This window comes from Rhinopithecus bieti, unplaced genomic scaffold, assembly GCF_001698545.2.
Source record: "Rhinopithecus bieti isolate Rb0 unplaced genomic scaffold, ASM169854v2 scaffold_49762, whole genome shotgun sequence".
Taxonomy (NCBI): Eukaryota; Metazoa; Chordata; class Mammalia; order Primates; family Cercopithecidae; genus Rhinopithecus; species Rhinopithecus bieti.
Window position 1 is genome coordinate 1,659,035 of NW_016819845.1, and position 17,180 is coordinate 1,676,214.

General features: G+C 47.9%; 1 long non-coding RNA gene across 2 annotated transcripts in view; it reads right to left on the reverse strand.

The window, feature by feature from the left end:
* Positions 1 to 12,762: 12,762 nt before the first annotated feature.
* LOC108520006 (uncharacterized) overlaps positions 12,763 to 17,180 on the reverse strand; it is a 5,905-nt gene continuing 1,487 nt past the window's right edge. Inside the window, exons 1-3 of one of the 2 annotated variants that reach the window (XR_001882801.1) lie at positions 13,352 to 13,438; positions 13,023 to 13,097; positions 12,763 to 12,907 (exon numbers count right to left, since the gene is read on the reverse strand). This is a non-coding gene — a long non-coding RNA (uncharacterized LOC108520006). Of the gene's footprint in view, positions 12,908 to 13,022; positions 13,098 to 13,351; positions 13,439 to 17,180 lie in introns of those variants that run through there. The other variant, XR_001882800.1, reaches the window with a different exon arrangement.

Sequence of the window (17,180 nt, forward strand, 5' to 3'; positions counted from 1 at the left end):
GTGCCTCGCTTCCCCCGGATCTTCCCGGGGACACACCCTGCCATGTCATCTCTCTGCAACCAAAACAAAGCGTGAGCCCAAGAAGCCTGTGGACACTCTAGGCATCCTGGCTCCTGCTGCCTGTCAGACAGTTACAAGAAGAGGATTTATTTCCAGAGGGAGCCTGGGGCTACAGTGAAGCACCCATCTTCCCTAGGAGACAGTGCCATGGCTCAGGAGCTGGTGGGCAGGAAAAAGGCCGCCTGCCTGAGCTCCAAGAGGCTGGGCTTGGCTCCCAGCTCCCCTCACTCTGGGCCCTCCATTGCTTCATTCGTGGGCTGCGCTTCCAACCTCTGATGCTGCCACTTGCAGTTTGAGCAGAGTGTCTTCTGTGGCCACACCCCAAAGTAAGGGTTTCTTCTAGCCCCCAGGTGCTGCTAGATACATGTACAGTTCTCAGGGGCCCAACCAGGAATGAAGCTCCGCTCTCCTGCCTCCATTTCAGGGCTCTGTCTTCTGCTCCCTTTCCAGGTGGGCTTTGATTGGCAGGCCCCATTCAGTGGACCCTGGGCATTGTCAACACTACTTGCCAGATTTTCCCAGCTCTCTGCCCTCCAGATCTGAGGCAAGACAGCACTTGCTGGCCCCAAGGCAGGGCCGTGTTACTAGGTCTGGTCAGTGAGCCATGCGTGGAAGTGATGTATGTCACTTCTGGTCGGGAGCCTGTAATTGCTGCTCTAATCACCCCTTCCCTCTGTCATGGTGACTGTGGGAAAGATTTGAGATCAGGTGGCTCCAGCAGCCTGAAGTCTGAGTTAAGAATGTCCTGGAATGGAGCCACTTGCTGGACACGTAGGCGTGACCCAGAAATAACCCTTGGTTGTTTTTAAGTCCTCAGATTTCAGATGTTTTTGTTACTACAGCATTACAGACCCTAACCTGATTGATATGTGCACACTTGCCTGTGATTTGGTTGCCTGGCATCTCAACTCTCAATGCCCTTACTATTTGGGGGGAACTTTTTACCCCCTGAGGCTTGTTAGGTGGCTATGGGTAGAGAAAATGCCAGACACCCACTTTCCCAGCCTCCTTTGCAGCTGTGTGCACAGCCATGGACAGCAGGGACAGTGCTCCAGCTGCAATGACAGGGGCCCTGTGTTTGTAGCAGCTGCAGCAATGACGTCACCAGGCTGGTTCTGGAGCAAGAGTTTTGTCTGTGATTCTGGCTGTGTGACGGCCCTTTTTCTTACCTATTTCCTGAGCCCAGTTCTTCAGCCTTCCTGTCAATTCCGTGAGCTACCTAGAATCTTTCAATGAATTCCCTTTTAGCTTAAATCACCCAGAATACATTTTTGTTGCTTGCAACTAAGAGCCTTGGAGCAGCACTGCCAGTTAGAGGTCAGTGTGAAGTTGGAAGGGAGGGCAGAAACTGGTAAGATGCACCTGCCTTCCCTTGCTCTTCACAAACTTGCTTCTCCAGGGGCAGGCCTTGTATATCTTAGCCCAGGGCAAGCTGAAGGGCACTGGGCAAGGGTCTTCTGATCAGACTTGGTCACCTTTTGGGCATGTGAGCCTCACTTCCCTTATCTGTAGAATAGAGTGACTAAAAGACCTTACTTTTAGGGTGGATGTGAGGAATGCATTTGAAAGAGAATGTATTTGAGAGAGTTCCAGGAAGGATAAAAGAAGACCCCCAGTACAAGTTTATCACGTTATTATTGTTAAGTGTTAACTTGCATGAGTATATCAAGCTGTGGAATCGTGACTGGCATAACAAGGTAAAGTGGCATCTTGAGACCCTTCCTAATGTCACTCTGTCACTCAGCTCCTTGGAGGTCACAGTTCGTTCCTCTTCATTCCGACCCATGTGAGGTTCTGCCCAAGAGACCTGAGACCCCAGCCTTTAGGTACGAAGAAATTCTTTGTGAACTTGGTAAAAACGGAGAAGCATAGAGGTGGGAGAGAATAGTAGGGAACGTTTTATTCAACATTCAATTTACAGAGTTCAGAGACAGAGAGCCACTAGCCCACAGCCACACAGCAACTCTGTGGCTGAGCTTGGGGTTTGGAATGTAGATCTTTTCAACCTGATATTAGGGTTGTAATCTGGAGGTAAGTTTGTTTTGTAATCCAGGTCTGCAAAAATGTACTGGAAATAGGACGATTCTCTCTCAAATTAACGACCCTATTTCATAACAACTGATGACCAAATGATGCTCATTCCCTCCTACAGAAAGATCCCGAGAGGGCCCCTTCTCCTTTTCTTTCTCAGCTATCTAAAATACTTTATTGAGGAAGGGTGAAAAATTGCTGAATTGATCTTTTTAAATGAACACGGATCTGAACCAAAGAAATTCGGAAGAAGAGAACTTTCTCATCCAAGTGGCTGCCAACACCTTTCCCCCGGCTGAAGCACTCCCTTGTTCTCTCCAGCTCTGCCCCAGATTCATGGGCTGCTCTCCGAATCGTTGGCAATTTTCTCTGTACTGTCCTGACAACCTCCAGCCATGAAATTAAAAAGCTAGTTACCGAATCTTGCTCCTAACGGCTTTGTCCTTGCCAGCAATTCGACAGAGAAATCTGGAAGAGCGAGCCTCCACTGCGCCTGCAGTGGGTTGAAATGCTGCTAGAATGACAATGGGATTCGCAGTGGGAGGAGGAGAGAATGCGCAGTTTGCCAGGAATGAATGAATGAAAGGGAGGGAGAAAGAAAAAGTGAACTTCGGGCTTTAAACTGAAAAATTCCAGTGTCTCAGCAGAAGCCCTGATGCCTTTACTCCCAGACCTGCTACAAAATGCTGAGCAGGCACATTTTCCCACACCAGTGCCCTCTGGCCCTCAGCCTGGGTTCAGAGCTAGGGGCCGGAAAGCCGGAGAGTTGGAATTTGGGAGAGGAAGTGACTTCAAACTGCGGCAAGCCCTGGGAGGCCAGTCCGCCTAGCCAGCTGGCTGTCTGGCCAGGCTTTCCTCCCCCCATCTCATGTGTCTCCCCTGAATTCAGACATCGTCCATGCCCCCAAGGAATTTTAAGAAATCCTCAAAACCCAAGGAATTTTAATTGCCCTTAATTAAGGAAAAATGTTCTAGAAGACCACTGTGGTGTGGCTCAATGTGACACGGGTCTCTGAGCTCAGGAGGGCAAGGCTCAGCCTTGTTGCTGTCTGTGTTCCAGCCCTTGGCCTCGGGACCCACACAGAGCAAGGGGCTGCCAGATACCTGTTGGATAAAGGGATAGGATCGGCTGCGTTCAGGGAGCTCTTTTTCCTGCCTTTGCCCTGTTCGGGTGTGGACTTACAGGTGGATCTTGTGATGTGCAGGGGTCACAGGAGAGAGAGGCATTTGAGCCGTCACTCAGTGTTCAGGGACAGGCGGAATGAGGTTGGAGTCCCAGCTCTGTGATGTCTTAGCCAAGAGACCTTGAGTGAGTTATCTGTAAAATGGGATTCCCCGTGGTGATGGCTCGCTGGGGGGCTGGCAGATTAAATAAAGTCTTACATGTAAAGTGCTTGTCATATAGTCAATGCTCAGTCCCCATGCATCTTGGAATTAGTCTCCTTGCTCTGCAGGCCTGGTATTGAATGGACCCTGGGAAGCTGTGTTGGCCCTCGCTATTTAACTGAGCATGTGCCCTCACGCACTCATTTATACAAATATTTATCCAATGCCTTCCACGTGCTACCCTGTTCTAGGGGGTAGGGCAAGAAGAGTAAGTAAAAGGTAGCACAGTTTCAGTACTTGGAGCTTAGCCAGCAAGCAAGCAATAAACAAACAAACAAACCAGCAAAATCAAGATAAAAATCATTTTGGGTGCAGATAGGTTGGTGATCAGAGGAGGCCTCTTTTGGGAGGTGACATCTGAGCTAAGACCTAAACAACAAGAAGGAGCTGGGCACACTTAGACCTACAGGGCAGGAAGAGGGTCCCAAGGTAGGGAACAATAGCAAAGGCTTGGAGATGGGAACATGCCTGGCCTGACTGAGGGGCAGCAGGAACCACGGTGGCTGCAGAGGGAGGCCCTGTAGGAGTTCAGGCTGCATTCTAAGAATTCTGGGGAGCCACTGGAGAGGTCATTTCACAGTGCTGGGAACAGGAAAAGCAGGAAGTCGGCCTGGAGGATTGGGGCTGGAGCCCAGAATATGTGCTGGGTGTCGTTGGCTTTCACCAACCACTCCTTGGGGGCTGGATCCGGCCCCCTCTTTGCCCAGCACATGCTGCAACTCTGCATGACAGGGCAGGTCTTGCAGAATAGTGATGCAGTGATACCTAACTCAGCATAATTATGTGTGGTCCACCTTCTCAGAAGTGCATGTCTTCCCCAACCACAGGGTCACACCTGCCTGGAGGAGTAGAGCCCCTGCTGCTCCCTACCCACCCGCCCTGGCATGGAGCACAGGCTGCTGTAGCAGCCAGGGGCCTACTGGAATCAGAGACGCTCTTCCCTGGCTGGGCCTGATGGGGGCAGTATCAAGAGAGCTCCGTGGCGGGCCCATCCTCCACACCCCCAGGCTGAGTTCACCCTCTCAGCCAAGATGCCATAGGCCCCGCAGCCACCCGAAGGGTGGAATCTGGAGTCCTAAGACCATGGTAGGATGACCAGCCAGTTCACAAAGCACTGCACCCTTGGGGTCAGGCAGCCAAGAGCCCCCTGTGTTATGGAGCTTGAGATTCTTCCCACTGAAAGGGAGCTAAGAAGTTAGGAGGCATTGAATCCAGCTTCATACATTCACTCAGTAAATGTTTGTCAAGCATCTATGACGTGCCACACATTACATCAGCTTAGGGTTATACACTAAAGATGGAGGACTCTGTGGAGCCCAAAACAGAAATGATTCTGGCCCTCATGGACGTTAGTATTTCTGGGGGGTGAACAGACATGGAACAAATCAACCAACAGATACTTAATTCTGAACCATGACAAGCGACAGAAAAGACAGAAACAAAGCATGTGGCATATGTTCCAGATCCAGGAGTGGCCAAACCGGATCCGATGTTACAGAGATGAATGGCTCAGCTAGGATCAGAATCATAAAACACCATTTTGAAGGGCACTGATGCATTCCCAGAATGCCTGTATCCTATATGAAATTCATTGTTAACAGTAACTGCCAAAATCAATCAATATGGAAGCGATGTTGTGGACAAAGTCTGTCTGGCTGGTATTGAGACTTGATGGCGAATCTTGACTTAATGAAAGTTGTTAAATGTAATGGTCTGTTTGCTGTGTTTGTAAACACAAACATGAAAACAGATGACATGTTTGTGGAGCTTCTTCTGTGTCAGGCACTGTGGTGGGCACTGGGGGCCCAAGGAGAAGCACCCTGCTTGTTAGACGTTGCCTGAAAGTAAAGCACTCCCACCCACACACCAGAAGCCCCTCACAGTGACTGCCTGCACTGCACCAAGTGAGGGATGGCCAGCCTGAACATTCCTGGGCTGTCTGTTTTGTTTTGCTTCAAGATTTGACCTTGTCACCAGATTTCTGTCGAGATTGACCTGGCAGAGTTTCTGATGTAGTTCATTCTGCAGTGAGTTAGGCTTTCGCACTTGATGAAGTCAATGATACCTGCATCGTGGTGAGGCAGGCACAGAAGAGGAGGTTTGCGTGGCAGAACCTCTTTTTAGATTAGGAAACACAGAATTCATGTTGGAGAAAAGAGTGCTATTTCTGTCTCCAATCCGATTTTGTACCCACTTTCAGTATCAAGCTGTGCCCCATTCCAGAGCAAAGTCCTCCTCCCCTTCCTATCCTCATCTCCCCCACTGCCCCCTTCTTCTTCTCCTCAAGTCCTCCCTCCTCCTCCCTCCCCACATCTCCTACCCCGCCCCCTCCTCATCTCCTCCTTCCTCCTCTTCCCCATCTTCCTCCTCCCCTCCCCTCCTCCCAGTCCTCATCTTCTCCACTCTCTTCCTCATCCCTCACCACATCTCTTCCCTCCTCCTCTTATTCTTCCTCCTCCCCCTCCTCCCACCTCATCTTCCTCTTCATTCCTTCTCTCTCCTTCCTTCCTCTCTTTCTCTCTGCCTTCTCCTCCTTTTAAAATCAATCCAGATTTACTTGGCTTTTGATTTGGGATTTAGTAGTGATCAGGAGATTTGATAACCCCAGAGCTGCTGACCTAATTGACAGGAGTTTCCATTGCCTCTGTTTTTCTGTATAAAATGGGAACAATTCAATACCACAAGTATGTATTTGAGCGCATATTTATTTTCACCAGTCTTCTGAGTTCTGTGAGGAACAAGAAAGGAATGAGTAGGACAGTGTCCTCCCTCTTAGCAACTTCCTATCTCAATGGAGACTGCCTACTGAATGGGAATTTTCTACCCCAAGACACCTGAGACAGACCACAGTACATGCTGTGAGTGATTGAAACACAGGCTGTAAATGCTGGCAGAGATCAGGCTCAGTATGGGCTGAAGGGAGGCTCCATAGACAATGTTCATCCTTTTTTTTTTTTTTTTTTTTGAGACAGAGTCTCACTCTGTTGCCCAGGCTGGAGTGCAGTGGCACGATCTCGGCTCACTGTAACCTCTGCCTCCCGGGTTCAAGAGATTCTCCTGCCTCAGCCTGCCAAGTAGCTGGGATTACAGGCACCCGCCACCATGCCCGGCTAATTTTTGTATTTTTAGTAGAGACAGGGTTTCACCATGTTGGCCAGGTTGGTCTCGAACTCCTGATCTTGTGATCTGCTTGCCTTGGCCTCCCAAAGTGTTGGGATTACAGGTGTAAGCCACTGAGCCCAGCCCGACAATGTTCATCTTTAACAAAGTTCTGAAATTTGGGAAGATCTGGAATTGGAGGGCTAGGTACTTCTAATTCCAATGAAGGGAGAACAGTCATGATCATAGCACCAAACTCTCTCCCCTAATTCCCTGTTCCCATGGGGAAGGGACCAGCCTTCTCATTTCCTTCCCTTCTCTCCCTTTATTGCAGTCCCCTACCCTGAGCTGGTTTTGGTATCGGCCCTTTCTTCTTCCCTTTCCTCTCAACCTTGCTCCTTGTATGGGACCTCAGCACTCCAGGGAGAAGCAAATGTCCTAAGCACAACAGCGAAACAGTGCATGTGGTAGAAGGCCATAGATGCTGACCTCAGCCTGGATCCCAGCTCCGCTCAAGATTCGTGGACTTGGGAGAGTCAAACGACAAGTTGTAGCCAGGTGTCCAAGTTTGCTCCCGAAAAGTGGGGGTGGTAATCCTACCTCACAGGGCTGCTGTCAGGATTCAACAAGGCAATGCCTGGGAAAGCAGCAAGGTGCAGATAAAGATGCCCCCGAAATATTATCTCTAACTTTTCCTCAGCTCTTTTCAGCTAAGCACGGTGGCAAATAAAACCTTCAGGGGACACAGAAGATGGAAGCGTTCATACTCTGGAATCTGTCCACCCTGGGCTTGGTCTCAGTTTCTGGTTCCAGGAGAGGTATCTTTTGAACAAGTGAACTGTCCTCTCTGAGCTGCAGTCCTCTCATCTGTAAAACAAATATCCAGAGCCTCCCTGGAGGGCTGTGCTCAGCATGAAACTAGCAATTCATGTGAAGTGTTGAACCCAGTGGTGGTGTGTAGAAGGTGCTAGCATCGCTGCCATGGCGACCTTGGCTGAGACAAGGTCACAGATATGGTACCCCTTGGTGGCATCAGTATAGGGCTAGATCTTTCTACCAACCTTAGAAAGATGATGAAACATGTTAGAAATGGTGAATCATCTCTACCAAGTCTTTACACGAAGTTGGCCGTCAAGGTGACTGCAGGCCAGGAAGCGTGTTTGGAAACAGGAGCTGGGAGGCTCCACAGGACTGATCTTCTTGAATTGCCCTTTGGAGGCCACTCACCACATCCCGTCCTCCCTAGAATCCACACACTGCCAAGAGCTCATCGTGGCTCAAGAGCATAGTAACCAAATCCGGGGCAGCTGGCATTCTGGGGTGCTTTGTTCACTAACCTTAAAAACAAGCCCAGCAACCCAGCACCCTGACAACAATCCATCAGCCTGCTTCAGGCAGGTCAGAGCCTGGGGACAGAGGAGCTTTCCTTGTCTGCTTATTAGAGTGACAGCCGTGGAGATAAATGTTTAATGTGCCGATTATCTTTCTGTTTTCAGGTGCCCGGCAGGATTGAACGGGCTACCTCATCCAAGCAGCCCATGGAGGGTGGGTGGGTGTGTGAAGTTGAAAAAGGAAGGATACTCGGCTAATAGGATGGCAACACCGCTGCGTTTTTAATCAGGGCTCTGTGTGCTCTGAGCTGTCCCCAGAACCTGGCTATGGGGCCTGGTTCAGGCATTTCCACATTTCTCAGGTCCGTGCGGGTTTGTTAGGGACACAACGGAGGGACCCGACTAAAATAAGCCCCCAGGAATAGAACTATTTGCAGGCATGCCTGGGTGCTGTGGCTCATGCCTGTGATCCTAATACTTCAGGAGGCCGAGGCAGGCAAATCACTTGAGCTCAGGAGTTCAAGACCAGCCTGAGCTGGGCAACATGGCAAAGCCCCCCCCTTTTTTTTTTTTTTTGAGACAGAGTCCCGCTCTGTCGCCCAGGCTAGAGTGCAGTGGCCTGATCTCAGCTCACTGCAAGCTCCGCCTCCCGGGTTCCCGCCATTCTCCTGCCTCAGCCTCCCGAGTAGCTGGGACTACAGGTGCAAGCCACCTCGCCCGGCTAGTTTTTTGTATTTTTTTAGTAGAGACGGGGTTTCACCGTGTTAGCCAGGATGGTCTCAATCTCCTGACCTGGTGATTCGCCTGTCTCGGCCTCCCAAAGTGCTGAGATTACAGGCTTGAGCCACCGCGCCCGGCCGGCAAAGCCCCTTCTTTACCCAAAATACAAAAACTTACTCAGCTGTGGTGGCTCGCGTCTGTGGTCCCAGCTACCTCGGAGGCTGAGGAAGAAGGATGGCTTGAGCCTGGGAGGTGGAGGTTGCAGTGAGCTATGATCAAGCCATTGCATTCCAGCCAGGGTGGAAAAACAAACAAACAAACAAAAAAAAACACAAAAAAACCAAGAACTATTTTCAGGCAAACCAAAGGAACATACATCTGAACATATTTTCATGCTTCTTTACAGACTTAAAATGAGTGGTACTAACAGAGCCTGCCCTTATAGCGAGAAAGTGTGCTGTGAAACTGAGGCAGGGCAGGAATAGGCTCATCCTCCCCCAGTGATATTTAACAATAATTATTATGATAATAACAAAAGTGACTCACACTGATTAGGCACTCAGTATGTGTCAGGCAGGTTTCTCAGCACTCACCTTAATGCATTTAATCATCACCACAAGCCCATGAGGTAGGGTACCAGTATCCCCATTTTACAGAGGGGAACACCGAGTCTCAAAAAGCAAGAATAAGAACCAAGAGATAATATTCTTAGATTCACGTGGACCCAGCCATCAAAGAGCCTGTAGTCTGGTGCACAGACCATGATGCATGACATCAATGCAGATAAGCAGTGCTGGGGACAGAGATTATGGGGAGAGGATTGGAAAGGAGGGATGTGTAAGCCTGAAAAAGATAGGTTGGATTCAAGCAGTAAATCAAGATGGAAGGAGAAAGGATGAAGGGACTCCTGGTGGAGGTCATACCTCTGGGTAACAGGAAAGAATTCCAGTGTGGTAAGCTGTGAATTCACAGGAGGTGGGGCTAGAAAGGGGAGGTGGAGTTGCATTGGGAAGCCTTGAATGCCAAGTCACGGGGACTGGGCTTGATTTGGTCAACATCAGGGAACAGCTAAAGTTTGGAGCAGTAGTGGCCCAGGAGGCTGCTCTTCTTCCTCTTGGCTTCCTCTAGGGAAGGAAGCAAACACAACAAAAGTGGGCTTTGGAGTAAGCCAATTCTGATTTTTATCTTGATTTTCCTCATGGATTTGCTCTGTGTCCCTAAGGAAGTTTCCCAACTTCTCTGAACAAAAACAATAATTGTATGCATTGCGTAGGTTTTTGGAGATAAATATAATGTATGCAAAGTGTGAGGCATATAATAGGTATTCCATGATGGTGGCCAATATTCTTATTTATTAATCATATGGGCAGGGTGCAGTGACTCACACCTGTAGTCTCAGCATTTTGGGAGGCCAAAGCGGGCAGATCACTTGAGGTCAGTTGTTCAAGACCAGCCTGGCCAACATAATGAAACCTCATCTTTACTAAAAATAAGAAAATTAGCCTGGCATGGTGACGTGCACCTGTAATCCCAGCTACTCAGGAGGCTGGGGCAGGAGAATCGCTTGAACCTGGGAGACAAAGCTTGAAGTGAGCCGAGATCACGACACTGCACTCCGGCCTAGTCGACAGAATAAGACTCCATCTCGAAAGAGAAAAAAAATCATATGAACTGTCCTGTTTATTTTCATTTTTTTGGTGCCTTGCCTTCCTAGGACCTGTCCTTCTGAAACTAGAAATATAAAGATCCACTTTCTCTTTCTGCATGAACTCTACTCAATCCTCAAGACCCATTTCAAAAATTTCCTACACTGTGAAATCTTTGCTACCTTCCCTATTGGAAAACAAGTCACTGTATCTGCCATGGCTCCAACCTGGCCCTCATCACAAGACATGGTAATTACGTCTGTTTATGGTCTCTCTTCTCAGTCATATTGGGAGTTTCTGGAAGTGCAGAAACTGCTACACTCCCCTCACTTAAATGGTTCTCCTACTGGGTCTGCAGAACCCTGGATGACCTCCTAAATCCTTTTAGAGGGCCTCACAGTGAAAACTACTTTCGGGGTCAGGTGCTGTGGCTCATGCCTGTAATAAATCCCAGCACTTTGGGAGGCCGAGGCGGGTGGATCACGAGGTCAGGAGATCGAGACCATCCTGGCTAATACAGTGAAACCCCATCTCTACTAAAAATACAAAAAATTAGCCGGGCATGGTGGCGGGTGCCTGTAGTCCCAGCTACACCAGAGGCTGAGGCAGGAGAATAGCGTGAACCTGGGAGGCGGAACTTACAGTGAGCCGAGATCACGCCACTGCACTCCAGCCTGGGTGACAGAGCGAGACTCCGTCTCAAAAAAAAAAAAAAAAAAAAAAGAAAGAAAGAAAAGAAAGAAAAAAGAAAACCTTTTTCATAACTCCGGGATTACTATTTTCTTTTTTCATTGTGTTGTCATGTTACCACTGTGGTGGTAAAACTGCTTATACCTTAGTATGAGTCAAGGGAGTGACCCTGAAGTGTACAGGTACTCAATGTATTCTTATCACCTACTCGCATTAAAACACATGCCAGTTTCACTTAGAAATATTCTTAATGAAGCAGTAAAATTTTTGTTGTTGTTGATTTTTTTTTTTTTTTTTTTTTTGAGATAGAGTCTCACTCTGTCGCCCAGGCTTGAGTGTGGAGTGGCCGATCTCGGCTCACTGCAACCTCTGCTTCCCCGGTTCAAGTGATTCTCATGCCTCAGCCTCCTGAGTAGCTGGGACTACAGGAATGCCCCACCGTGCCCAGCTAATTTTTTTTTTTTTTTTTTGTATTTTTAGAATAGGCAGGGTTTCACCATGTTGGCCAGGCTGATCTTGAACTCCTGACCTCAAGTGATCCACATGCCTCAGCCTCCCAAATGAAGCAGTAAAATTATTAATTAAAAAATTCTCAACCCTTGAATGCATGTCTTTTTAATAATCTGTGTGAAAAAATGGAAAGTATGCATAAAGCACTTCTCACTCCAGCTGTGTACCAAAGCACAATGGTTGAAGGTAATGACAAGGAAAAGCACATGTGATTGTTTGAGCTGAAATAGCCACTTTTTTCATGGAACACTCATTCTACTTGAAAGAATTCACACACACACACACACACACACACACACAAACACACAGCACAACCCATGGTTATTTAGATAGGTTTTCTGGCAGATCTTTTCCCGAAAAGTAACAAAATGAGCCTGGCACTTCAAAGAAAGCAATTAACAGTACTTGTTGCCAATGATAAAATTCAAGCTAAGTGAAAATTAGAAGTTTGGAAAATTTTATCTGCCACTATGAGGGTGGCAACTTCCCATTACGCTTCTCCCATGAGATCTGTGGTGATATGGAAGCATATGGTTTTTGATACTGTATAATGAAATGTGTCAATATTTGAAAGATCTGCGGGGGAGGCAGCGAAGCAATAGTTTCCAAATGAACAAAATATGTGATGTTATCAAATCGTGCATGGGTAAAATACCCATTCAAAGGTCAAGCCAGACCATTGCATTTTGAAGTGACGGAGTAGAAAGAGTTCATTAACATGGTTTCAGATTTTACACTGCAACATCGCTTACCCACTTGTCAACTTTTCATGTAGTCTCAAAGAAGAATATCCGTAATTATCTGAAAAGGCTATTAAAATACTTCCCCCTTTTCCAAGTACGTATCTGTGTCAGGCCAGATTTTCTTTATTCGTGTTCACCAAAACAAGATGTGGCACCAGATTGAATGCAGAAGCAGATATGAAGATTCAGCTGTCTTTGAGTGAGCCTGATATTCAATAGGTCTGTAACCATGTACCACAATGCTGCACTTTTTATTAAATGTCTTTATTGTGTAAAATGTAGTGTAAAATATTGTGTAAACATATTGGGTAAAATATTGTGTAAAATGAAAATATTTTCATTTTACAAAATGTTATATGTTAACATGGAATGGACTTGTTACATTTTCTAAATTACCAAAGAAATAAATGTCTGTGCAATTCTTCAGCTTTAATTTCTTATGTAGTAAATAGAAGCAAAAGTACTTTAAGGTCTTTAATAATTTTTAAGAGTGTGGTTCTAAGTAGGGACGGCACTTGGTGACCTGGGAGCTTCTGTAGGCTGAGTTCTCCTGCCTGGTTCACACTAAGTATGATTACCGTGAGCCTCATGTCCACATCCCGAATTGCTTCTGCAGCCTGCAGGTTCTAATTCTGTTTGTTTTCTGCTTCTTTCTCTGGGCTCAGGCCAGATTGGGAAGCCTACAGAATTGCTGAGACAGTAATTTGCAATTAAACTTAAGAAATATTAGAGGTCAAGTCTGGGGCAGATGTGGGCTCTGTTTTAGAATGGACCATTTCAGAATCAAGCAAAGGCAGACCACTCACCACGTGGGTCTTCTTCTCTTGGCTCACGAAGGGCACCCCACTGCAAGAAGGGAAATGCTGATCTCGCTGTCCTTGCTGGAAGGCAGAAAGAGGTGGGGGGTAGCAGTGACCCTTGCCTGACACCCCGTAATCCAATCTCCCCTCTCCTTCCTCTCTCCTTCCCGACTGATCCCTGTGGGCCTGAAAGAGAATGTCTTCCCTGGCCGGGCTGAGTGGCTGCCTGTCATTAGAGCTGAGGCCACGATGCACTTGAGGGAACAGTAATGGGGCCTGGGAAGAAAGCTAATTAGCTAATGTAGTAAAACGTATAAATAAAGAAGCCCAACAACCTTCAAGGTTTCCGAGCTTGTGGAAGTTGAGGTGACCCTGGGGCTTTGGTGCCACAAGGCCCTTTGTGAAGGTCTGAGGTTTCCAGGCTTCCTCCGCTGGGGTCTCAGTTGGGAAGGGCTGCTGGGAGATGAGCAGGTGGCAGCTCTGAATGTGATGAGTGCCTTCAGAAGGGGTCTTAGCTTGAGTTTCCCAGGAAGCAGACTGAGATGGATGGTGTTTGGGGGAGTAGGCAGGAGAAGCTTACCTGTGAGGGGGTGCAGGGGCAAGGCTGAGCAGAGGGAGCAGTTGGACAGTGACGCAGCTGCCATTGAGGCCTCAGCTGGTCCCCTGGGAGCTCAGGAGCCTAGGTGACCCCATGGAGTTGGCTTGAATAGGGGCATGGGGTCTGCATTGTTTTCCCCCACACATATCAGTCACGAGCGTGGCTGCCCCTTGGGGCGGGGCCAGAACCTACGGCCACGCAGTCCTCTTCAGCCTAGTGCCAACCCCAGAGAAGGACTCAGTGAAGAGTCACCAACAGCCAACATTCCCAGAATCCAGAGGAATGGGTGCCTGGGTCCCAGTGGGAGATCTGGAAGCCGCACCATGGCAAAGCTCACAGAGGGCAACTGGAAGCCATCTGAGAAGGCCTGGAGCGGAGGGGTGAGAGTCAAAGCCTGCAGGAAGCTGGAGACAGCAAGGACTTCAAGTTTCATTTTAAGCTGAAATCAGTATTGTTTCTAGTGAAATCAAAAGAAACAGAAGGCATATCTCTTGAATGAATGTTTGAATGAAAGAACGAGTAAACAAATGAAGTCACGTATAGGAATTCAAGACATATGGAGGACAGAATTGCTCCTGGGCAAATATTTGACCATTCTGTGCCTCTCTTCAGTTTCCTCATCTGGAAAAATGGGCATGGCACCATTGCGACGATGAAATAATGTAATACGGGCAAAGGCTGATTACAGTGTCTGAAGCACAGTAGGAGCTCAGTGAGTGCTACCTGCTATGGTGCTTGGTGGATGCTGCTGTTGTGGCAGTCCTTGGTCATTGTTATTACTATTACGCTCAGTGCTCACCCACCATGGCAGCCCTTAGGTAACTGTGAGCTGTGGAGCTTAAGGTCTCCCAGGTCACAGTTGTAAGCCAATAGTATAAGGGAAACCATGGAGTTGGGTCTCAGGTTTCAGTCAAGACTCAGTTACCCAAAAAAGGGGATGGGGAATACTAGCAGTATCTAGAGTTTCTTCAGGGACACAGATAGAGCATTGAAGAAAGTAGTTTTCTTATTCAGTCCTCTCTCTATCTTTCTGATTAGATCAAGGAGAGTCTCATGACAGTGCTGGGGTGTCCCTAATGCCTCTTAACACTCGTGATTCTCTTTACCGGAGAGAGAACAGGCTGCAGACTCAGCATCTCTCCAGGGCAGCAGAAATCTGGCTGCATTTCAGTAGCATTCTTTTGCTTTCGGTGTTCTTATTTTTATGGTGGCCATCTATTTATAGCAAGTGCAACCTATTTTCCAATTACTGTTGTGAGAGATTCTTCTTCACATAAGTTCTATAAAATAAAAATTGGTGAACTGACTCAAAGAAAAATGTGAAACAAATAAGAGCACAATTTGTATGTGAATATAGCAAACACCAGGAGGCATTTGTGTAAATAACTGAGATTTGGGATGTGCTGGGCTTCCGGGACAGACAGGAAGTGTCAAGGAGGCAGAATTGATGGGGGCTAGAATCAGTTCCATGCCTTTGACTCACAGTTTATGCCACAGAGAATGCCCTAACCTTCTCATTTCTGTGTGGCTCAGTTCCAACACATCTTTGCCATCCCAGCTCCAAGGCCACCTCCTTCACAAGTTTGCCCTGCATCCTTCCCATGTGAAGGTCACCTCTCTCCTGTCTATTCCCATAGCACTTTGGGGGCAGCATGCCTTATGTGTTCTATTGGAACACAGCACACCAAATTCCAGTCATTTGTGCCTAGCAAAGCACAGAGCATACAGGAGGTACTCAGCAAATGTTCACTACAAATCTGCACCTCGCTGAACCGTGGCCAGATGCACTGATTGACCTAATGGTAGCCAGAGATAGAGACCACAGCGAAGTGCAGCGGGACCCCCCAGCTGCCGAATGCCTGATCTCCCGGTGATTTAAGACTTCACAGTTGCAATACTTAACTCAAGCCAAACTTGCCAGGTGGTGGGCATGCTTCTGGGAGATGCCGTGGGCACTGAATGGACATGGGAGTGCATCAGAATTGATGTTTGCTGCAGCCCTTGTCCTGTCCCCGGGAGCCATCCACTTTTATCAAAGTTGCCTTGCCTCCCCTGTCTCCTTCTTAGGACACTGCTGAGGTCCCCCTCCTCTATCACAGGTGATCAGCCACTCTGCACTAGTCATGCTATCAGTTGACTTCAGGAGAGAGGATCTCTGAACCAATAGTATTCTCTCAACATGATTATTGCCTTTCTTCTGTTTCCACTTGGGGAGAGACAGTTTGGCTTGGTGGAAAGCTCCCCAGGGGATCTGATGTCTCATGGACTGGGATTTGAACTCCTCCACTGATGGCTTTGTGACTTTGGGCAAGTCACTTCCCCTCTTGGAGCCTCAGGTTTCTCATCTATGAATACAATGGGGATCGAAGTCCCTTCCTTCTGGGTTGTGCAGGTGGCAGGTGCTCCTGCTCCACAAAGCCCTAGTTCCTTCACCTGCTAAGCTCTGAGGTTGCACTGGGGTGGAGCGCGGAATGGTTGGGGAGAAAATGCTAAAGGAGAGGTTCTCCTGTCCCCATTGTAATGGGTGCCAACGAAGGGCCAACCTTATTAAAATGGAAAATCCAGGATTTATAGTTCTCACATTTTAATGGGCTTAAGCCTCATCTGAAGGTGCCTGCTAAAAGGCAGATTTCTGGGTGCTGATTCCAGAGGTTCTGGGTGGAGCCAGGGAATCCACATTTTAAATAGCACCCTCGGGCATTCCACAGCATGCAGTTTCCAGCAACCCCTCTGAGAAGCCCAGCTCTAGATTGCAATGGAGGACCACCACTCAAAATTGAGATTTTTTTCCTTAAATATCCAGATTTCTAGTTCTTTGGGCGAATCTGAAGCAATCCCGGGTCTACTTTCCTGCTTGACAGCAAAGAACAAGAGCTGAGTTGTACATGCTCCCTTTAGATGAGGCTGCTGTCTCCAGCAGCCTATTTATTTAAAGTCCTGGCCTAAACTCTAGTGTTGTTTGAGTTTGTGACCCCTGGCAAGTCAAGTCCTCTAACCCCACAGATTAGGAAACTAAAATCTGGAGGCAAGTGACTCAGGTGTGGAGAGCTAGCTGCGGATGGCCAGATCAGAGGCGGCCTCTGAAGAGCTGCCCAAACAGCAAGCTGCAGCTTAGTAAACAACGGTCATCCCTGAGGCAGGGATAGGGTTCCGTGTGGGCACAGGGTGGGAAGGAGAGAAGGAGGGAGGAAGCCTTCTGTAACCGGTCCTCAGGAACAGGGGCAGTCGATGGCTATTTTTACCCTCACAGGGGATAAGCCTCCCTGAGGCTACCGAAGCAAAGCCCAGAGATGGGAGTGGGGGAGAGCTCATGATGTCACCTGAGCTCCTGGGTCCAGCTTGTTTCATGAGCTGGTAAGTATTCACCCACTGAGGCTTGCCAGAGAAGACAGGCTGCCCAGTTTAATTTGATTGGCTGATAATGAATTGTTTTTAATAGAAGTATGCCCTATGCAATATTTGGGACATACCTATATTAAAAGCTATTAGTTTTTTTTTTTGGTTTTTTTTTTTTTGTTGTTTGGGGTCCCCCTTTACCTTTATGGGGAAGAAAAAAAAAAAAAAAA